Below are 24,323 nucleotides of genomic sequence, written 5' to 3'. Positions count from 1 at the left end.
GTAAAGGACCTGGAGGTGCTGGTTGACAGCCAGCTGAACATGAGCCAGTAGTGTGTCCAGGTGGCCAAGAAGGCCAATGGCATCCTGGTCTGTATCAGAAATGGTGTGACCATCAGGACCAGGGTAGTGATTGTCTCTCTGTACATGGCACTGGTGAGGCCACACCTCGAATCCTGTGTCCAGTTTTGGGCCCCTCACTGCAAGGGAAGACACTGAGGTGCTGGAGCGTGTCCAGAGAAGGACAACGGAGCTGGTGAAGGGTCTGGAGCACAAGTCTGATGAGGAGCAGCTGAGGGAGCTGGGCTAGATTAGCCTCGAGAAAAGGGGGCTCGGGGGGACCTTTTTGCTCTCTACAGCGACCTGAAAGGAGGTTGTAGCCAGGTGGGATTCAGCCTCTTCTCCAGGTAACAAGTGATAGGGCAAGAGTCAATGGCCTCATATTGTGCTAGGGGAGGTTTAGACCGGATATTTGGAAAAATTTCTTCAATTAAGGGTTGCCAAGCATTGGGACAGGCTGCTCAGGAAGTGGTGGATTTGCCAGCCTTGGGGGTTATTTAAAAAATGTGCAGATGTAGCACTTGAGGACCTGGTTTAGCAGTGGACTTGGCAGTGATGGGTTGATGGTTGTAGTTCATGATTTCAAAGGTCTTTTCCAGCCTAAACAATTCTTTGACTCTATGATTCTCGTTCTTTCTGACTGAAAAGCTGCATACATCAAAAGAAGAAAACATTAACAGAAAAAAAAATAGTGGTAGTGCTGTAACCTACTTACGTTTGAACAAGTTAGAGGAAGAACTATCACAAGATTTTCTTTACTGTCCTATACTTATTTTGTGAAAATGTATTGAATACAGGACTTCTTGAGGCACAGAGTGTGCAGAGCTTGATGCTGCAATCCTTATGTCTGTTTTAGAAAATCTAACTACCTGCAATGAATCAAGTAATTTGTATCTATGAGTGTTGTTCAACATAGGAGCTACTAGAGTCTGGTCAAGCTTTATTTTCTTAATTATTAAGTTTAATTAAAAACTGAAAAAAACCAAGCATTGTAAAACGATTGAGTTTGCTAATATTAACTCTTCTTTAACCACATTCAATGTTAATATGATACCAAGCCTATCCGAGTTGGAAGGCTTCCTAATATTTCTGCAAAATTTAAAATATTAAATGCTTCAATAATAACAATGCTTGTTCTAATAAGAATGAATTGAATTAGGAAGAACAAGGAGTAAGAAAAATGAGTCTTTGCAGCAATATGGTAAGCATATGCTCCGTGCTTTCCAAATGCCATTGTGCAAACTATTTGGAGGGGCAGGCTGCTGGGTTTGGTGTTGACTGCTGCAACAGATTTATTGTCTTTCAAACTTATGTCAGCTGCAGCAAAACAAAGAAGTATGTCAGTATGTTAAATTACAAATATTTTTCCATTAAAAAAAAGTTTTTCAGCACTAGTTAAAAGTTCAAGTCCTCAGATTTTTTATATCTTTCAGTTCCTCTATATCCCTCTTCAGTACTCACACACGTATTTCCAGTCAGGATAGATACACAGTTCTCCTGCACATCATTCAGTCAAAATATTCAACATTTGGTGATAAGCCAAAGAGATTTTTTTTTTCCCAGAGGGAACTCTGTAGTTTTCTTTTGAGAGAGAATAGGAATGAAAGGGGAATCCCAGAAATTCCCCTCCCATTAGCTCTGTGCTTTAAGTATTATTAACACTTTCATTTTCTCACTCCTACTCTCACCACTTGAATCTGGGTCATAACAGCATGCCTACCCTTCAGTACTCTGAGTGGGTGGTTGTTTTGGCTGGCGCTAAGGCATACTTGCTTTGTGACACAGAGTGCCCTTATGGTGACACATACCTGTCCTTTTCAGTTAATTTTTATACTTTTTTTTTTTTAATCAACTTGTTTATTATACAAGACAGACTAGAGAGTGGAATTTGTGTTATTTGGTATTTATATTCTTTTAACAATGTGGGAAAGGAAGACCTATGAAATATTTTAGTCTATTCTTTTCACAGCACTGTATTATTCCCTGGATCATCTTTTTTTTCCCCTTATCAAATACCTTTTCCTTACTAAAATACTTTGATACATGCCCTACCCTCAAGTACTATAATGCACACCTGAAGTCTCAGCTTGGGTCTCTAGTACCAGATTCTTAAAAACCCACAGGAAGAATCTGCAGAGATAGAATTAAATTATAGTAGAAATTAAATTCATTTAGTGCCAGGCTGCTTATATAAAGAAAATGTCAGACCTATAAGAACTCCTGCATGAAAAGAAAAATGGGACCAAAAAAGATATGTGAAAGAAACCTGATCTTCAAATTTTCCTGCTAGTGGAACAACAAAATCAAGAGCTGGTGCTTGAAAGGTTTAAGTGATGTGCAGCAGAATAGGAATGACACTTGTAGATTTATGTCTTTCCAAACAAGTGAGGTCCTATTGACTCTCCATGTGTCCACTCATGACACTTCTTTCTATCCAGTTTGAGGGGTGGAAAAAGTCTGTGAGCAAATAATTCTGAACTTTTAGAAAAGGTGCAGAAAGACGAGGTGCAATTTTTCTGAACAAAAACAACTACCATTCTGAGTGTGATTCCAGTGAAGATAAAGGAAAGTGATTATTCTATGTGGTTCTGTCATATCTTCCCACTTATTATGAAATGATCATTAATTAATTGGAAAACATTCTAAACAGCTGCTATTTTAAAAGTTCTCTAAAATCAGTACCAACAACCTGTTCAAAATAATTCACACCTGTTTTTTTTTTAGCTAACATACCAAGTAGAGACAAACAGCTTGTGTAGTTATTATATACAATACTAAAAAAAATCCATAATTATATAAATATATGAATACTGTTTTCTTTTACTGTTATTGCCACAAAACAAATGCAGCATTTGCAACCTGGGTGATTAGCACCAGGGCTGTTCTTTCTAAATTGCAAGGCAGTATCTTCATGCCACCCTTTTTCTTTGCATCTAATTAAGGCTAATGCATACTGCCCTACAAGAATTTGCAAGCTGTACCGAGAAATAATGCAGTGTTAGTTTTGTAATTTAGTGCACAGAGCACATTTGTGCTAAAGCTCTGTAAACTGGGCCCGTGGTCAAAAGGAGCAATTAGCACTTTGTTAGTATGCAATGATGTACTAATCTACACAGTCCCCAAAAGCAATTGTCTATTCCTTTTGCCCTCATGTACAAATTTTCTACAGTATGTACCACTCTGCCCCTAAAATAGCCCATCACAGCACAGTTGCTGCAAAAAAAAAAAAAAAAATTTCCTGTGATTAGAATCTATGTATGAATTAGAATTTGCTTATTGGAAAAAACCCGTGTTGTTCCATTAATCCTTTTTTCTGTGTTGAGATAGCTGCATAGTTCTCTGAAACTGTTAAACAGCTATAATTGTTCCATTAAAGAGCAAAAGGGGGTCAAATTTAGGTGACAGAATATTTCCATCTGAACCTCTTGTAAAGCTTGCTCCTAACTAAAAATAAACTGTTGCAAGCTGTGATCTCCAGAAAAATACGCCTGGTGCTAAAAGTGACTGGATGGTAAAAATTATAGAAGCTATCAATAACACTGACAACTGTCAGTGGACTAAACCCTAATATTCAGTGAGTGTTCCATATCCCCCTCTTGTGGCTGATATGTAAAGGATGTGAGTCTATCATGGGTTCCAGTTAAATTGTCATTTATTATGGATGGCCTTTGTGATAGTCACCAGAGATGGTCACAGTGAGGGCTACAAAAATCAAGGAGGAAAAGGCATATAGCCAAACATCTGAGGGTGACTAGTGCTTACTGTTCAAGGCCTAGTTTCAAAGGCTGTTTTCCAAACATCAGGATCATTATAAGGTATCTCAGCTGCGGCACCCACCAGCCAAAACACCTTCAGCCACTAATCATTTTGGAAAATCTCAGTAGTGCCATATGTGCTAGCCCACTAAGGAGGTACAGGCTGAGCATCCTTCCCTCTCTTTATAAGTTGCCTAAAACGAATCTAAGACTACAGTTTCATATTTGCCCAGCAAAACTTACAAGGCCGACAGTATCTACCACAGGGTTAAAAACTGTGCAAGCCCTGATTTGCCTGTGCTATGCTGGGAAAAGTTATGAACATAAAAATCTGAAACAATGGGCCAATCCTGTAATTGTTTTAATAAAATCAAATTATTTGGGCTTATGTTTAATTATGTGCTTATTTATTTATTTATTCCTTCATGAGGACCTCTAAAATAAAAAGATAGCCTTCATAGGCACTACCCATATACCTGTCTCCGATATTATGCAAAAGAGCTCTTTGGCTCTTCAGACAAGAACAATGGGCACGCTCTGGGATTTGACAGAATAAAGGGATGAACAATGAAAAGGTTTGTTAATAAGTATTATTACTTAAACTACTTGCAACACTGTATAAACTAATATAATTCCTTCTAATCTTCAGTATGAAAGAAATTAGGGATGATGGCTAAGGAGAGAGAGTCTCTTGTGACTTGGGATGAGACTATTTAGATCAAGCTTAATTTATAGAATACGCTAATATTATAAAATTTATTAATGGGTCTGTTACACAGAAAAAATGGATCTAGTAAGGTCATATCAACTACTTGTCCACCTCATTCAATTCCTTGTGCAAGCAGCAGTACCTGATTCATTTGATTTCCTCCATCTGTCTTTCTGTTTCCCCAGTTCAGCACTCCAGGACACCACCTTTTGCAAAGAATGCTTTAAATTTGCTCTGGAAAGAAAACATAGTAGCTTGGATGTTATCCAACAAGGAAGGATTTCATAGACAGGATTTCAGAGGTTCTTTGCTTGGCTTGCTTTTAAGCTGCAGAAAGGTTTATGCAGCTATCTGAAATATTTGAAACAGTACTGAATTAGTTTTCAGTTACTTCATTTAGCTTTCATTGTCAATGAGTTTTGTAACAGAGCAGTGGTAGGTGAGGAGTAGATAATATGTTAACAAGAAGGCTGTTCCTATCTCTACTTAGTGTCAGCACCTGCCATTTGGGATTCTCTCCAAAATTTGTGCTCTGTTTGTGAGAATACTGAAAAACAGTGAAGATAGTTACTGAGAATTCTAGTTCTCCTTGTCCACACTTACCTTTCTGGACTTAGCAAACTAATAAAAAAAAAAAGAAATGACCATATGGAACTCTAAATTTTCAGACATGTTATCTGCAGTAGACAGATAAATAAGATCCTGCCAAAGATCCAGCATTTGAACATATTGTTTAATATGCATACAGGAAAATTTAAACCAATTATGATCCAAAAATATTTTTTAAATTATGACTTTGATAAAAATTGTGAATTGCTCATCTGCTTAATATTTTTTATTTAAATAAAATAACATATTTTAATATATGTTGCTATCACGCTGTTATAAACATAGAAAATTATTAACACTGGTAGCATATTAAAAATTTAAACTGCTTCACCATCTGTGCTGTTTGTTTATTTTTCACATTTAATTCAACTTGGGCAGTGAAAATAAATTAGTTTGTTATTCTCTTTCACTCTTGTGTGCTAGCATAATGATTCACTGTTTCTGCTGAAAACACTGCAAGGGTATATTTTCTCCAAACTGCCATATCCAAAAATGCTGTTTTCATATAGTTAGAAATAAATAAACAAATAAGCACATAATTAAACATAAACCCAAACACAAATAATTTGATTTTATTAAAACAATTACAGGATTGGCCCATTGTTTCAGGTTTTTATGTTCATAACTTTTCCTAACATAGTACAGGCAAATCAGGGCTTGCACAATTACTATACATCTATCTGTTGTACTATCTGTGTTTTGCAAAAAGGTTGTTGGCTAACCAGGACGAAAGGATGCCTGAAGTGTGATGCCAAGGTGCATTTGTCTTTGATAACACAGTCTATGCTACTTTTGTGTGATGAATGGAAGACAAGTGTGAATACTTTTTTATAGGCCCACCTTCATGCAGAATGTCTTGCCCACCTGATTGTTGTTATTTAAAAACACAAGACCCTTCAGCTGCAAAATCACTGAAGATGAAAACAAGTTTCAAGATCCAGATTTACCACAGAGAAGAGTGATTCCAGCTCTGCTGTCCTGTTACAATTTTGCTGCCCAGTTGGTGTATCTAAGAGACATTCTTCTTCCATAATAATAACCTGAAACAACTGAATGCTGATCGATGTTCCCTCTCACAGAGAGAGGTCACATCCCAAGGTCATGTAGTCCCTCAGTATCTGACAGAGGAGCAACTCCCCATTGAATCACTTAAATTACAGCATGAAAACCAAAAATAAATCTGTTTTATTATCATCAATAAACACCTACTTCGTTGCATGTTCTCAGGCACAGAAATCAGTGTCATCTCTAACTTGGAGTACATTCCATGTATTCCTCATACAGTATTTTCTGCATCATGCCACAATCAATCCACATTTATTGATTCCAAGCCTGGATTCAGTGGCAAAGATCTAAGCCTGAGATTTTTGTTTATTCTCAAAGTAAAACAAAATAAACCAAATTTCATATAATGCAAAACTTCAGATTGTTAGCATTCCTTATTTACCTCTTTTTTACATTTCTCCTGGATAATTTCCATCAACCATTCCACTGTAATCCAGTGAGTAGCTGCAGTGTTCAAGGTAACTTATTAAGTCTATAATGAGACGTGGAAAAAAGGAAAAAAAGTTAAAATTTCTTCTAAACTTATCATGTTTTTCTTGGCAACTGACCCTGTGTGGATCACATAGTGACTGGAGCAAAAAAACATTTCCTTCTCCCCTCCCCCAGTAACATCACAGTGAATCAGGATAATGAGAAAGACTAAGGAATAAAAGAGAAAGAAAAATATGACTTAGAAGGAACATTTAAAAACCTTTAAAATTATATCTTTGTAAATGTGATATAGAATTAAAAAACAGGTATAACCAAATTGAACTTGATCAGACAGATATGTTTTATGCTTCCACTTGCCCTCAAATTTTGACAAGAATTCCCTTGCATGGTAATTGCCTGGGATTTGAAAGGTCTGACACACAATATTCATAGTAGTCATTGTCACTAATAGTTCTCCACTCTTGTTTTTCAAGAAAAAAAAAATCACACTTCTCAGAGACATAATTTTCTTACTTGCTTCCTCAGAGGGGATTAAAATGTTAAATCTTTGATTCCTTACCTTTGATGAGTCTGGAATGGATGGTGAATGTGATATTGCAAATTAGCAGAAAGATCTTATTTTGTCTGAATTTTTAAATCAACCTCTCTCTCACTGTCACCCTTATGAAGACTGTCATGGCCAACAAGTGTTCTGCTGAACTGCAACCTGCCAGACTCAGCAACTCCTACCATAAATGCACTTGAAAACCTGGATTTTTCTATTAATTCTGACTTGGTTTTGCTATAAGATGATTTCTGTAGCTGGACAACATCGATTATTTCTGTACACTGCATGTGTTGATCACGTCCAATTTACAAAACATCAAAGTGATAATAATGGGGTTATTTGAACATTTATTGCTGAACAGTGAGAAACAATGTATTTGCTGATGTCAAGGAAGACTCCATACATGCTAAGACACCAGCAAGTGCAGAAGTCCTTCCACAAGCCCTTGGGAAGGGCTTTTTCACTCTTAGCTCAAAAGAGCCTTAGGCTCAAAAATAAGTGGTCAAATACACTCAGAAACTGATATTCAGAACTAAGCTGTGCTTTACTACTATTCATTCTACAAAGTGAGTGATTTTCATTTTCTTCCTCTCCATAGGTCTGGCTTGCAAACACATATTCTCTTGTTCTGTCTCTCCTTTCTATGAATGCTGCACTTTTCCTGCTGCATTCATCAGCATAGCTTACTCAGCTGGTCATTTTAGAGCACTGGGAAGATTCTGAATCCTCCACCCAAAACTAAAGGTTAGATTTTTCAAAGAAAGGTCAGAATTAGGTAAGCAGGTGTCACTGAGTTCAGTGGGGCTTGAACAGTTAACTCACATCACCTCCAGTAGTAACTCAAGACTGGAATTTGGGAAATTTTTCTTGGGCAACATGCAGTAGGCAGTTTTGTCAGGACTGTATCTTTACTGTAACATCCTTTACCAAATCTGAATCTCATCAGACCAGTTCCAAGGGCTTGTTTCCTACATTATCTTTCCTGAATGTAAGTAAGCAAGAACAAAGGAGTCTGTATAAAAGTGGACAGAATAAAAATGTCCAAAAAGAACAGTGGCTCAGCAAGTATCTGTGGGTATGAAGGCTATAATATTAAAAAGTTAAATGTTTTCAAATCAATCCAGTCAAGTGCCTTTAAAAAAAAAAAAAAAAGAAAAAGAGAAAAAGGAAAAGCTCTCTTTTTTTTCCTCAGCTGTGGTGGTGCAGCACCTGCCATTAGCTGTGGTGGTTCCTATTTTCATATTGTCTGACAGTAGCAGTTGGACTGAGCCAGAGCCAGTGAGGCTGAGAGGCAGACTCCCTGCTTCCACAAAGCTGAATTTAATAAGATGAGAACAGTATGCCAAGATGGTGAACTCCCTCCCTAGCACTTATCATGACACTAGTCACTCAGCAGGGCCCTTATTGCAGCAGTAATCTGGGTGAGCCTGGCAGAGCGTCCTGCTTACAAGTTCAATATAATAGAACAGCAGGGCACTGGAGGCCTGGCAGAAAAGCTTAGCAAAGTTAAAGCCTATTACACTATGCTTGAAAAAAATGGCTCTCAAAATATTATATGCCGAGCAAAAACCTGGACATTCCAAATGCAGTGACATACTATGCCTCCTCTGTAAGGGTGCACTCATTAGTCTATAGACACAAGCAACATGGACTTAAAAGTCCATAAACTAAATGGAAATGGATATGCAAATTTGTTCTTTTCTTCTGCTTGGCTTGAATTTAATAGGCAACACTAGAGCACAATATACAGATAGTGAAAACAAAACTTGAATCTGCTCTGACCTGCATTAGGTTGTTGAAGTCAGAAAATCCCTGCTCCGCATTTTATTTCCCTTATATTTTCATAAATAACAAAAAGCAGTTGGAAGTAATAACCCATCTTGCTGGTATATACTGGTATGTAAACATGAAACCTCAACCATTTTTCATTGGACTATTACTTATTTGATTAAACATTTTAAAGTCTATTTTACTGTTCTCCCTATTTTTAGCTTCAGTGGTGTGTGTTATGGCATAGACTTGAAATTAATAAAGAATGTTCTGATCCAACCTTGAAACGTGTTCCTTAACTTGAATGGCATTTTAGAAAGAGAATTTTACTTGTTAGGAATTGCCAGAAAAGTCTTACCACCTGATCAAAAGACTGTAATGATAAATGCTCCTGAAATGAATTCTAAAATGATAAAACATTAAAAAGAGGTGGAAAAAGAAGTAGTTGCATACTTCTTTGCATACATGTCACTTATAATGGGAAGACAAGTGTGTCACCTGGCCACTTTTCAAAGTCAAGCAGGCTTTCATTTGCCTAAACACAAGCTCTTAAAGACACGTGACATGCCCTTAGGTTTTTCATATAGTCTGTATTCACCATTCCAGAAAGGCTAGTGTCTCCTGGGGTTTCTGCACTATATATGTGCAGAAGTTAAACTGTATTAAACTGTATGCCCTGTCAACTGAAAGAAACCTCGAGAGGTTTCCAGTCCAACACCCTGCTCAAAGGAGGGTCAACAAGGCATTCAGATGATGTTGTCTGGGCTTTGTCCTGCTAGGGTCTTGACAATCTTCAAGGATGGAGATTCCATAGTTTCTTTTGGCCCCTGTTCCAATGCTTGATTATCCTCACAGTGGAACTTTCTTTCCTTATTTCTTATAAGCTATAACCTTCCCTGCTTCAGTTTACAGCTCTCATTCTCCCACTGTGATCCTTAGCATAGAAATTGTGTCTGCTTTCTTGAAAACCTTCTCTTAGGTATCAGAAAGCTGCTGTTAGGTACCCCACACCTTCCCTAAACAATCCTACTCTCTAAAGAAGCTCGGTTCCTTCAGGTTCTTCTGACAAGGCATGTGCTCTAGCCTCCTGAACATCTTGGTAGCTCTCTGCTAAAATTGCTCAAGTTTACCAGCATCTTCCTTGTACTGGGGAGCCCAAAACTGGTAGTATTCCAGATGAAGCCTCACAAAGTGGCAGAGGCTTTTTCTCCTGTCTATGCTCCTGTTGATACCTCTCAGTATGCTGCTGCCAGACCTACTGACTACACTGCTGTTGAGACCTCCCAGTGTCCTTAGCCTACTGCCCTCCAGGACTCTCAGGTCCTTTTCAACAGAATCTTGCAATTCTAAGGTGGTAATCCATAAGAACCAGAGTTGGTGATCTGGTGACTTCCTTGAGTTGCTTAAAGAAGATTTCATCCATTTCCTAATATTGACCACATGATTTGTAACATAATCACACTAAAATGTTGCTCTTACCAGCCTCTCCTCTGATCATGACTCACAGATCCTTGGTCACCCTGACTACTGTTCCACAAAAGAGCTCAATCCATCCACCCTGCTCCCTCACACAGTTACCCCTCCTCTTCCTTGTCTTCACTGCCCGCTGTTCCTAACAAGCCTGTATGCTCCTTACAATGCAGATCTCCTGCCACATCTCAGTTATTCTTATGATGCCTTAGCTCTGCACCTGCACAGTGTTCCAGTTTCTCCTGTTTGCTTCCCAGACTGTGTGCATTTGTGCACAAACACTTGAGGCAAACCTTGTTTTAACCTGTCTTATCCTTCCTGAGGGCACTCTTGCTCCTGTCACCCTGTCCCATGTATTTACTGCCTCGACTTCTCTTCCCTCACTAATCTGCAAGCTGTCATCACCATCCCCTGACGTACCTGGTTTAAAGCCTGTTGGCAAAGATCATATGTGTGGATATTTTGGATACTCTAGGGCACCTCAAATAGAAAGTACTTGCGTTTAGACAGTTAAATCCTGCCTGTAGTGTCTGAGTCCAAGACTTACAACTGATTCTGTCTGGTCATGTCTATTTCTCATCTTGTCCTTCCAGTCTGTACCATGTAACGACCATTCACACAGAGGAACAGAGCATTATATTCCTAGGTGTTCTTTATAAATGCACAGGAAGAATATTTTAGCTGCAGATTTTAGGGTTGTTTGTGAGGAAAAGCCTTCCTGTGTGGAAGAAATTTACTTCCTCTTAAGTATTATCCAACAAAATCTAGCTAAGTGCTCAAGCTGCATCACAAATACAGCAAAACCAGCTAAGGTTTTGTACAGGGGTCAACAACATTTGATAGATATAATAAACAGCATGTAGCAAAATTTTAGGTAGCACACAGCACTTAGTCAAGGTGCCTAAGTGCACTAATAGCCAAAATGGCCCTGGACTACCTCAGTTGGAGCCTCTACCCATACCCATAGTTCTAGGACCTCTTCAGGCCCTGAGCCTTTGTTTCTTTCCTAAGCTTCTCTGGAGGAGTGTTGGTTTTCAGCTCAGCTGTAGCTGTGCCTCTTCCTATCTATGTGTCCAGCTGATCCTGGCATCTATGGACTGACTTCCCAGCTTGACCTGGGGTCCGCCTGGCAATTGCTGGACCTGACTCTGACCTGCAGACTGACTTCCTGGCTTGACCTGAGACCTCACCATGAACTTGGCTGGTGAATTCAGCTCTTGGCTGGGCCTGGCTACTATCTCTGGGCCTGCCATGCTCAGTTACCGTGGGGTGGCCCCCTGGCTAATAAGAACTCTGCCCTGCTGACCCCTGGCTCTGTGCTCCTCAGGGGCCCCTCTGGCCCTTGCAGCTCCCTGATGAAAGTGCATGTTACTGGGAGCTAAGCATGTAGTCAAAGCATTACTGTGAATACAGCAGAGGCAGCACTTGGAATTTTACAGCAAAAGAGAAGCTTTCAAAAACATCACCTGTTTCCCTTTCAAGTTTTTCCCTGCAGTTCTAGACTTCTGGCTAACCTTAATATGTATTGACCTCTCTATTATCTTTGAAAGCCTCTATTTAAGTACTAGTTTTCTTGCCTCAAACCCTCTCTGCAGTGCCTTGTTATATTCTGCTATATTGTGGTGATAAGTGATTGTCCCCTAACTAAAGAACTTTAGTATTGTCAGACTTGATGGTTTCCCCCTTGGAAAGAGACACCTTGTGGCTTTTGTGGAAAATGTTAATGTTTCACTTAATCTGGAGAAGAAATTTTGCATAGTTAATTACAAACTTCATCATCACTTCTCAATTTAGTGACACTTCTGCAGTGGCAACAGAACAGAAAGTGGTTTGTTTTGTTCTGCTTCCTGTTTCCCTGGTATACGCGATGGGGAACTGAGGACACGCATGGTGTCTTATAACTCCTGCACAATATAAAGACCAACCATGGTGCATACTCCTTCCATACCTGCAGTTCATCTGAAAGGATTCCAGGCTTAGCATCAGGTTAAAAAAAATTCCATCTATCTTATGAAGCCAACAATCTTAACTCTGCCTCGCAATATGTGTTGGGATAACCACTAAATGAAATTCTTTTGATATCTGTAGTTGTAAATTCCATTGAATTTATTTGTAACGATGCTGGATTTGGGATTTACTCTTAGAGTATTTTTTTCCATTGACATTTTGAAATATACACACTTCTGCTCTCACTAGTAAGAGAGCTTAAACTACTATGTTCTTCTTCATATGTAAAATCCATGAGAGGTTTTTCTTGACTGGTAATCCACATCAGCAAAAACATTCCTGTCTAGGATTAGATGACTTCATGCAAATAAGCAGAAGAGCCTTAGAGAACAATGGTGTACCAGAGCATTTTTCAGGGCCTGTGGGCATGACTCTCAAGAACCAAAGAACTAAGCCTTTAACCTCAACAGAGCCTTGGTGAAAGGGCACTGGAAGAAGCCCTTGCTTTGCTTTGTGTGGGAAAGCCTCTAGTGTTAGAAGGCAAGCCTACCACTGATGTCCTCCCTGTGCATATCCAACACCCTGAGCAAGATGCACAAAAAAAGAGCACTGACAAATCTTACAAAGAAGAATTGTTTGGTATTTTAATTCTCAGGTTGGGTGATTTGTTTTAGTTTTATCACCACCATCTAGCGATGCAATATTCCCAGGCAAATGGTGCGATCTGGACAGCATTAAATGCTCTTAATACGTTTTGGATACCTTGTCAATATTAGGTTGCTACTCAACCATTTCAATGGTATATGAAGGATAGATAGTATCTTCAAATTATTTTGTGGATGAAGCCAAAATTACTGACAGTAAGCTTTTCAAATAAGCTTTTAATATTATGAGACATCCAGAGTACTGCAAAAACCATCAACAATGCAGTCTCATGAAAGAAGGAATTCCTTTGGATATTCTAACTGATGGGACCAGTGTACTTGTCGCAGAGAAGGGAACAAGTGAAAGGAGCCCTGGAACAGAAAGCACCATGTAGATAGTGTCATATAAAGCTGAGTGTGCCACTTGGCTCGTGTTACAGCAGCTGTTATTCAGAACCATATGGGAATTTCTGAAGACAAATTTTATTCTGAAGTTCCTCATCTGATTTAGCAGAGACAGATACATAGTAATGAGTATGTACACTCTTGATGAAATTCCAAGGAAAAGATGTTCCAACATTCTGAAAGCAAAACCTTAATGTCTTTGCATCTTGGAAATCTCTTAACTTAGATACTTAAGATGAATCAAATAAATTATTTATTTGACCAGACGGGTAACACCTCACAGACTAAAACACCAGCTGCCGATTTGTTTATTGGTGTTTGCTTTAAGTTAGTGCACTCACTGGGAGGGCAAAGAATAAACTTTTAATTTATCTCAGATTTATTATTTCACAGTTTGAATTTTAGTTAAGTTCACCTTGAGTGAAGCAACAACCTGAGGCAAATGCTTGCCATTTTCTCTTAGGAAATATTTTTCTACATGTACTTATGCCACCACCTTGATGTAAAAGATGGGCAGTCATGCTTAAAAAATCCAGTTCTCCTGATCCAAAGATCAGTGTCAGATGAGTAGCTGATTGTGATTTGCTTTTGGTAATGGTTTCCACTTTTTTTCTGTTGATATATATTTTCAGCAATGATTCCAGTTAGGCTGTACAGTGCAGTACATTGTAACTAATCTTCCACATTCCTTTAACTATGCCCAATGGCATAAAAGGCCAAGATTCATCACTATCGATTTGTATTGCAATAGTCCAAAGAAACTATGGCATAGTCTATGCCAACATCATGTTTGAAGAAATCTCAATATAATTTTCTTGTCCAAGACAAAATAAATATATTCCACTTGAACAGAATTTTGAATTATCATGCGACAGACAGACTTCACGTGGTGCATATTAAGCCAATAATTCCAAATGACTCCAACCCCCTTTTTTACCAGACCTTGGCATCGAAGGTTTAAGGTATCATTGTTATCTGTACTCGGAGCCCCTGGTGGTCTAGTGGTAAGGGCGCGGCGCTGTCACCACCGAGGCCCGGGTTCGATTCCTGGTCAGGGCCATTCCCGGGTAGGTGGGGCTCGTTAGCCCTTGAAAGGCAACCCATCTACGTCCTGAGGACCTCGCTGCCACCGTCCAAGCTCGCTTGGCCCCGGCAGATGAACCTTAGGATTAAAGGGTGGGCTCAGTTCCGCGCACACTGTGTCTCACCTAAAAAATCCAATGCGCAGGCTGGAAGGTGTAAAGACCTTCCCCGGATCTTCGCTCGCGAAGACTGGCCATTATCTGTACTCAGAGCTAGTTTGGATATGGAAGACTAATCCATCAATATTTAAAAAATAATTGAAATGTCTTTTGCCTGGCTAATATAAAAACTCACTTGCTGGCATATCATACCATTTAAAACTATTTTCAGTTAGCACGTTAGGTTTTCTTCATCCCATATCCCACTATTCAAACCAACAGTGAGTATAATTTCTCATTGCAGACTAGATGCAATGCTTATTTTTCAGATTTTAGAATGTACTGAATATGTCATTTTATATTTTCCCTCTATCAGCATTCTCAACAAGATATTAGACCATTCTAGTTCCATCTCCTCATTTTCCTCTGGTTAATTGACCGCCTTAAAGTCTCAGCTCCGTCTTAGAAGTTAAACTGGTCCCTCCAAATAAGGAAAGGCTTTTTATTGAAAGAACTACTTAATGTTTGTTTATTCTGAAAGTAACAGTGACACTAAATGAAATAGTGTGCTTGTATATTTGATTTCGATGTTGCACTGACCAGATGAGAAGTGAGACAAGTGAGCAATGCTCAAACATATATATTCTGCTATCTGGGGTAGTGGGATGGATCTGTATGGACTTACACAGTTAGTATAAATTACAGCTGATCTGACTTGCAGTCACTTTCATGTTTGTCTGTGCTTTGTGGTACCGATAAAGAGCTGCTCAACTGTTGTAAGCCCTTGACCTTTCACTTGTCTAAAGTGGTAAGTGTGAAATTTGTGACCAGCTATACTTTGGTGCAATTTCAGAGCACATCAAGATCACGGCAGGAGATGGATGAATTGAACTGGATAGTGTAAGAACCATCATTGCAGACTGAAATTCTGATATAGGATCCTCGGAGAGAGGTTCATCTTTATATTACACATATAAAGAAGATTTCAATTTCAAATGATGCTATTTTACTCTAAAAGGAAAATCTGACAAAAAGGCGTTCACCAAATAAAACAAACTTATTCTTTCTATAACTTTCTCTGTGGTCAGGAAATTGAAATGGGTAAGAACTTGCAAGTGAGAGCTCGGCTTTATGTATTTATAAAGGTGTTAATATCTCTGTTTATATTTACGACATTACATTATGAAAACAAATTTATCTTAATTTCAAAATAAGACAATATTAAGAAAGATTCAAATCTCCATATTAATTTTCTAGTGGGATCACACTTACTATTTTCCACTCCTTGCTGCAGGTGGATAGAAGGCCACAGATCAAGAATTTTTTGCAGATGATATGCCAGAGTCTTGTCTTTTCTGAAAAAAAGGTAAATGTGCTCTTCAAGAGAATTCAACGTTCATTTTGCAAGCCAATCAATAGTTACATATTTATATATCTATATATCTACATAAGAAAATATATTAATTCTGTACTCATCAGTCAGAAGAGTGTAAGGTGATTATCATTACAAGTTATTAATATCTAAGCCATTAAAACACCATTCAGGATTGCACCTGTGTGCCACTGTTTTACTAAACAGCACTGCTTTCTCATTTCTTGTCATGGTTTATAGGTGATTCCCTGCCCTAAGAATACTTTAATCCCTTGCAACAACTATTAATTTCTTGCTCAGGCTCATGTTTGATCAGAAACTTCTATTCCTTCACTGTATCCTGAAACTTCTCTGTTCATTGTGTGTCATGCCTGTCCTTTACAGATTCCAGACTTCACGATGCATCACACAAGCCATGCTCATTACAAGCCTCCAGTGTTGCTCTACAGCTGTCTTCAGCTCCCTGTGGTCTTCTATGGCCACTGTTGCCTGATACATCTCCAGCTTTGTAATAGCAACAGCAAATGAGGAAGGTCTCCACTTTGACAGGATAATGCGCTAAGAGAAACAGGTGAGAGGTCTGAGTAGCAAATGCATCTTTGTTCAAGAGAAACATATGGATGCCAGGGACCTAGGGGGACCTGCTAAACTACAGCTCATCTGAAACCATGAACTTCAGAGTTACTTCTGTATGGGTGCACTTCAACATGTTGGGGACCTCAGGGCACTAGTAGGACCTATTGGTGCTGACTTCCTTCAGCTCCGGGCCTTTGCTCACTGCTAGAGCTTGGCCTCAGACCTGCCTTCTCACCATGAACTTGTGTGGCAATCTCAACTTATGGTGGGACCCAGCCATCACCTCTGTGCCTGCCCTGCTGCACTGCTGGGGGCAGTAGGACGGGCTCTGCCTGACAAGGTCCCTTGCTCTGTGCTCTGGCAGATGGAAGGTGGTGTTATTAAAGTTTTAAATCCACAATTAAATTAAAGAATAATTAGCTAATAAGAAAATTTGATTTCTGATTCAGTAGACTAGTGGTAGGGTTTCTTAATAAATTCTAAGGGGTGAAAACAGTAGCCACATGAGTGTTAAAAAGGCTTCTGTTCACACACTTTGAATCTGGAAAACAAAATTCATCAATGAGGCAATTTGTGAGTTCACCAGGTACTTTATGGTGTACTATTGAACTCATATATATTAAGCCTTCAAAATTCATTACTGACATCCTTGCAAAAGATAGTAGAGTTGCTCATGCTAACTGGAGAGTGTACACAAGTTCTGCAATCACTGTAGATCGAATTGTATCTGAGCCATATCCTTGTTTAGTAGTCTTTTGTTTCAAAGATGGTAATTTGAACATTCTGACTGCTCCTAAAAGTCCCACTAGTTTGATATGTGAGAGATAGTAAGAGGTCAACTATATGTAATAATGGTCAAGTATGTCTCAAACTTAGCAATAAATATTGTGTTGCCACTATCTTGACTTAATTTTATAATTGAGGATTTTTACCATTCTAAATGCCTATGTTTCATTCCAATATGAATACTGGAGTGACTATCAGTCAACATAATATTTTTTTGGCTCAGATTGTTTGTTTGTCTCAAATTTGTTTGATCCAAGTAGTCAGTGACTTAGAATCATGAATATTCACGAGTATATTGGACTAATGCAACTCCTTGAACTATTTTACCCATTTATTCACTCTTCTACATTATGTAAAAAGAACACTTGGATGCAAGCTCAGAAAAAAGATACTACTTAAAAATTCCTTTCCATATTTACTCATTTTTTTATATATCAGACTGATGAGTATGAAAATCTCAGTTTTGACAACCTTAAAAAAAAACAGGTTAAATGAGAACCTGAATATGGTTTAGCATGGAAATTTACGACAATTGTAAAAAATATGCTTTTAAAAGAAAAAAATACTGAATATTTAATACTGCAAATAAGTAGTATGTAGAATTATGCCTGAGGGTTCTTTTGCTATGTTGAGTGGATTTAATTTAATTTGGAAGGGCTGAAAAAATAGTATACAGTATACACTTCTCCAATCTACCAAGTTTTTGGTTTTGTTCTAGAAAAGCATAAAGGAAGTTGTACAACTAAGGATAAAAACCTCAAAAGTAATTTAAATGGGAGCACAGTAATACAGTGTCCACCTTGCAAACAGCGTAGCAAAGAAAACTGCTACACTGACAGTAAAAGGGAATTCACTTGTACAAATATTTTTACGTACACAAGAGAGAAAAGAAAATTGTTGTCATCAGGCATGCTCTTATGGAGGTACCTGTGAAACAAATACATTAACTTTTCATTTAACATTATAAACACATTTTAAACACTATGTTATATTGGAAATTAAAAAACTCAGCCCCCAAAACAAACACACAAATAAACCAACCAAAACAAAAAACTAAGACCCCTCCATGAAAAAGCTGTTCTGAAGTCATGTGTTTTGGTCAAAGTTTGTGATTTTTAATGGTCTAGTACTTAAACTTGTTCCAGTGTTGTAATGTTATCTCCATGTAAGTGGAGTATTTAAAAAAAAAAATCACAGTCTATAGAAAACTAGAAAGAATTCAGCAAATACTTTCTGCAATAGGTAGCATTTTAAAAAACATATCTCATTTATACTCTGTAGACTATTGTTCATACAATTACATCTTCTACAAATATAAAATGTGCTTGTATGAACACAGGAGGCAGATCAAGTACTTTGTTGGGAATATTGAAAAAGTGCAGCTCCCCTCAGAGTTGTACCCCTTTGCATCCTGTCATGCATATCCACAGCCAATCTCAATATCTGAACTGCAACACCAGGAATTCTTGGTTTCACTGAGGCTTATTCTATGCAACTTATATGCTGCTAAATACATTCAATAAATAAGGGCTGGTCACCCACTTAACCTGCATTTGCTTTACTCATGCAACGGAACTGTACAAACCCAAAATGACATTGCATAATATTAGATCTACAGTAGTTTGGAAATACACAAAACTATGTGCATCCTTATAACAGAATTTGAGGGGCTTCATAGAATACACAGATTTACCTGAGTATTCAGTCAATCCTTTGGAATCTATATAAATATTTACATCCTATATTTGTTTCACCATCATAACCAGATAAAGAAGGATATTGATTACTGTTTCTTCCTAGGATTCTTAACAGAGTAATAATACCACTTCTCTTCAGCATGCTTTGAAAGTCAAATATTCTGACACATCAGAATTTTAAAATTACCTATTATTACAAAGGTAATTATTAGTTCATTGCTTCATCAAATATAACTAGCTATTTGTACAATTATACATAAACACCTAATTCTCTATTCATAGATAAAACAATTATACATATGCCAGTGAAGTGCTCTATGTAATCTACTATTGTGTCATGTAACCCTTGGGGCATTTTCCTTTACATTCACAGTCAGATTTTGCTGTATAAGTGAACTACATATATGATTCAAATGGGCTCCAGGCAGATGCTCAGATTTTTCCTGAAACATATAAAGGCTGCAGGGAAACATCTTCCTTTGGTGATCATAAAAGCACCACTTACATATTTCCATACTGAATATCCTTAGAATCTTGTTCACAAACACAGGGAGAACTAAGAAGCAAAGCTGAGTGGTTCTGGTATCCAAAGGATTTCTGACATAGTAACTATGAGGAGAAGGTTTTTGTACACATTTGTAGTAATGTGCTACAAATAATGGAAGATACCTTTCTATTCTTAAATGCTTGTCAGTGCTCTGCTCTGGGTCTTTATGAAGATCTGCTATAAAGCTAGATATTAATTTTGGACTTAATAGATGTTTCCATAATGGAGATCATCTGTAATTGCACGTTATAAATTCTCTGGACTAAAGCATTTCTTTAGAAACAAAATACCGCATATTTGTAGCTGCTTGATGGGAGAAAGGCTGCACTTGGCAAAATTATACTAACAAGTTAATCTTATCATCACATCATAACCACTACTAAATAAAAGCTGGTTATGTTCATATAAACTTTAATTTAAGTAATAGTGATGGTAGCCTAAGGGTGGGAGAAAGAGTCTTGTAAACCAGTATCCAAAACCGTTGTTAAATGGAACTGCATTCAAATAACTTTTTCTATGTAGATCTAGGGCCAGTAAAACTGGAAGTGAAACATTTCTTTATTTGTGTTGCTGAAGTTCAATTATTTACTTTTTAAAAAAATTATGTAGTGTCTCTCTCCTATATAATTTGTTTATACAGTGTCATCTTTCTGTGTCCATGACCTGGCTAATTACTTCCAAGGTGGTCTGCATTTCAGATTTTGTGTTAGGATTTTACTTTGGTTTCTTCTGCTTCCTTTTTCTCCCTCGCCGCTATTCTCTTCAGAGGCAGAGGATCCATCATACCTTCTTGTATTTCATGCAAGGTGCTTTACTAGTCAGTGAAGTCTAGTTTAGAGGCCTAATTCAGGTCTTCTTTGAGCTTTCTATCATGTTGTCCTCTACGTAGCAAAGCAATTTCAACGCCTACTACATTCTAGTACCTGTGTCTGCCACGTGATGCTCAGGACAACCCCTGTCTTGGAATATTACTACTTTTAAAAATGGACTTTTTTTGTCAGACCTCTTCCGTGTGTTGTTGAATAATGCTTTTTCTATGCCTCCTAGCTGTACTGCAACAGAACTTCTGCCTTCTGATTTTCTCTCTTAACCTTTTCTTTAGGTGTGTTACATATTTCAATCTTTAACATTATTTCCCCTTGTCTACCCATATGCTTATTTTAGCTGCTTCTTCCTCTCTGCTGGATTCTGTACAGACTTCCCATCCCCCTGTCCACTCCTTTAAACTCTCCCCCATAGCTCTGTCTATCCTCTCAGTTGGTGCATTTGTGACCCTTCTGTTCAGATGGAACCCGTCCCACCTATATAGGCTCCATCTGTTCGAAAATGTCCCACAAACCTAAAAGGGGACAGAGGAAGTTCTCCTCTACAGAATTGACGTCACTAGGTGGAATTCTCCTGGGGTTCTGGCCCCGGAGCATCGGTAGCATTTACAAACAATAAAAAGGCTTCTTGCTGAAAGGAATTCCTCCGAACAATGTTACCACAATACCTACCTATTTGCACATATACTTCTCCAGACTCGATCCAAAGTCTAAGTCACTGGGGATTTTCCACTGATCTCAGTGGACTTTGGATCAAGCCTTGGTTTCAGAAATACATGCATTCAAAGGACAGGTTTAAAAAACAGCAATTTCTGCCAAGACCAGGGTGCTTAATAACTCTAATAACTCAATTCTCTTTACTAAAAAAACTATGGCAACTAAGAAAATCAAATATTACAGAGATGCTTCTTTTGGAAACCATTATTAACAATATTTCTAGGTATACTGGGACTTATTGAAATTAAATTTTGTGGATATTGTGCAACCTTTTGTCAGTGAAGTGATTTCTTTGGTCATTTTCCAAATGTTGTTCAATATCTGCAGTATGTAAAGTATTAAAATCTCCTTGTGATCTGCTTCAAGGGACAAGAAAAGCTGGAAACAGATAGAAGCAAAAAACTCCCTGAAATGGAACCTGTTTTCAGCACTGGTAAAATCTGTGGCGATTTTTTTCTTTATAGCTTAAGGAGAAAAGTTGCATTAGTCTATTGTGTGAAGCAAATATTTTCCTTTCAAAATAAATAAGAACTGAAATCTGAAAATAACACTTAAACATCCCACTGAAAAAAAAGAGTAAAAATAATGAGGAAAACTAAAATTAATTCTTGGCAATTATTACTCTACTCAGTTGCTGAGTTGCATCTTAAAATGATGAAAAGACAAGAACCAGAACTTTATTTTTGAACAAGGTTCCTTGCAATGATGGTCTCTCCCAGCTTTTTGCAAGGTACAGTAGCTGCAGCTTTGTTTATCTGGCCCCTACACAATATTGTCAGGATGCATTTCCATTTTCCAAGTGACTGCTGCCACTGTGCCACAATCTGTGCTCATTTCTCGAGCAGCTAAACCCTTTGACACTGTGGTTTTTAATTAAAATTACATTAAACTTAATCAGCCAGAAAGAGGCTGCTGTAGAAGGCAGGTTTGATTGCAACCTGCAAAGGGTGCTGGGGCTGCCAACTCGCTAAAGATGTGCCGGCAGATGCCAAGCTGCTCGTGTGAGCCCCATGGTCACAAAAATGCTATGAGAGGTCAGTTCTGTCTTCACTTTTTTTCTAGCACTGTCACCAAACTATAATGCGTGACAACGCTTGATAAAGCTTAAGGAAGAGAAAGAAATACATTGCTAATGCAGACTATGTACTCCATTCATTTCTCAAAGAATTGAGGGTCACAGAAAAGATGTATTTGACAAATGCTGTTCTTTGGTGAATCCTGCCAATGATAATCCTGTAGGTCTACCTGCACTTTTAAGAATCCAAATATATGCAAGGGGTTATGAGATTGGGCCTTGTGATGTAAGTAGACCCTCATCTCCTCAAGATTTTCCCTGGAGTCTCTTTATTTTGTGTTTTTGTCTTTGAAGGGAGCAGTGAATGAATGAATGAGCAGGACTAAGAGTGTTAGATGGCAATCAACTTCTTTGTAGAGCTAAGACTGATTTCTCTGCACAAATTAGTAGTTTTTATCTGAAAATTAAAGGTTAAAGTAGAGTTTTGGAGTAGTATTCATAGCATTTTTAGATATTCTTCAACAGCAGCCCAAAATAACTATGGAGTTCCTCAAGCTTGGTAGGATACTGGTATCTTCTAAACGCTTCCCCATGTGTTAAACATTGAATAGGAGTGACATATATGAGTACTATTATTTGTAGTATTTTAGTATTTAAGAAACTTAAAACAGCTCTGTCTCTTATCCCCCTCTCCCCTCTGCTTCTCCCTGCTTTATGTCCATTGTTTAGATTGGAACAAATGCAGAATGAACTGGAGACGTTCGAGTGACAGGACTGAGATGTCTCTGAAACCTATTCCCATCTTCTTGAGTTCTGGATTTTAGACTCATAATGTAGAGGGGCATGGTGTTTACAAAAATCACGTTTCATGTTCGAAACTGTCCTATCTTCAGGGATCTCACTGCTTTGAAATACATTTTGCATTTTGTACGGGAGGAGTTAAAGAAAGCCCAGGAGCCTTTTGGCTTCTATTATACATTATGAGACCCACTAACAAGGCTTCTGAAAGTTTCTGGGCAAGATTTTAGTGTTTGAATCTATTTCATATTTCCTCTTGTGGCCTATTTCGTACTTACAGCTACAAAAAATGATTCCAGAATCACTTGATTTTTTCTGAAAGAATCTGATTCATTTTCTGTGTTCAAGGACACATAACTACTGCAATCTCATGATTATACAAACTAACCAGAATGTGATGTTTCACACTGTCTTCAGTTGTGTATGCCTGGAAGTGTGTTTACTGAAACCTGGATAATCAGGAACAAACTGGGCAAATTAATGAGAGAAATAGGGAACAGCCGGATGGTAGAGGTAATGAAATCTAAGAGTCTAGGAGATTTGTAATTAGTGAGGGGAGACATCTGAAAAGAGAAAGGTAGAGGAGTAAGAAAGGTTTCACAGTGACTGAAGTGGTAGAACAGCAAAGTTATCTTCTTACTACATAATCAGACATATTAATTACAGTGAATGGCAGTGACTGTGATAAGATCTATTATAAAGTCTATCAGAAAATAAATACATTGACACTCTCTTAAATTAGGAATAACACTAATTAAGGCAATGAAATCAGACTGTTCTGGGAGAAACAGGAATGTTTTTTTTCTCTTTACTGTTCACTCAATGAGAAAAGAAAACAAAAGAACAAAGCACTTCATGCTTGCTAATTATGCTTGGTATAGGAACCAATACAATACATCAGAAAAATTAAACTCATCTTGTGTGACATAAAAGCATAAAACAGAAATGATGGAAGTAAGAAACAGTTTTAATACTTTGAACATATCTTCTTATGGTTATAGGGATTTATGAACAACCAAAGAAAGAAATAAACTATGATAGTTCCATCATATTATGTCTAAGGGGCTGGGAATCCTTTTCTTCTCCCTTGTTCTTGCAATCTCCTCTGTATTTTCCATTTTTTTCCACATTATGTATAGAGTTCTTAATTTTTCTAGTGGTTTTTTTTGGCCCTTAGAACTATACTGTTACTCCAGCTTTTCTAGTAATTTCTCATTACTAAGCTTTAACTATGAAATGAAGAGATGAAACATCAAAAGAATTACACAGCAAACTTCCCTCTTAATTGCTTGGGTTAAATACGCATTAGCAGTAAATGTGAACCAAACAGTTTTACACCTTACTAAATGGTGGGTTTTGTCATTGTATCAGCTAGACTCTGTAATGCATCAAGTGTGCCC

The sequence above is a fragment of the Myiozetetes cayanensis genome, unplaced genomic scaffold (genome assembly GCF_022539395.1).
Source record: "Myiozetetes cayanensis isolate MyiCay16 unplaced genomic scaffold, myiCay2020 scf1, whole genome shotgun sequence".
In the NCBI taxonomy this organism is placed as follows: domain Eukaryota; kingdom Metazoa; phylum Chordata; class Aves; order Passeriformes; family Tyrannidae; genus Myiozetetes; species Myiozetetes cayanensis.
The sequence above is the reverse complement of the archived record's forward strand: the minus strand, read 5'-3'. Positions refer to the sequence as shown.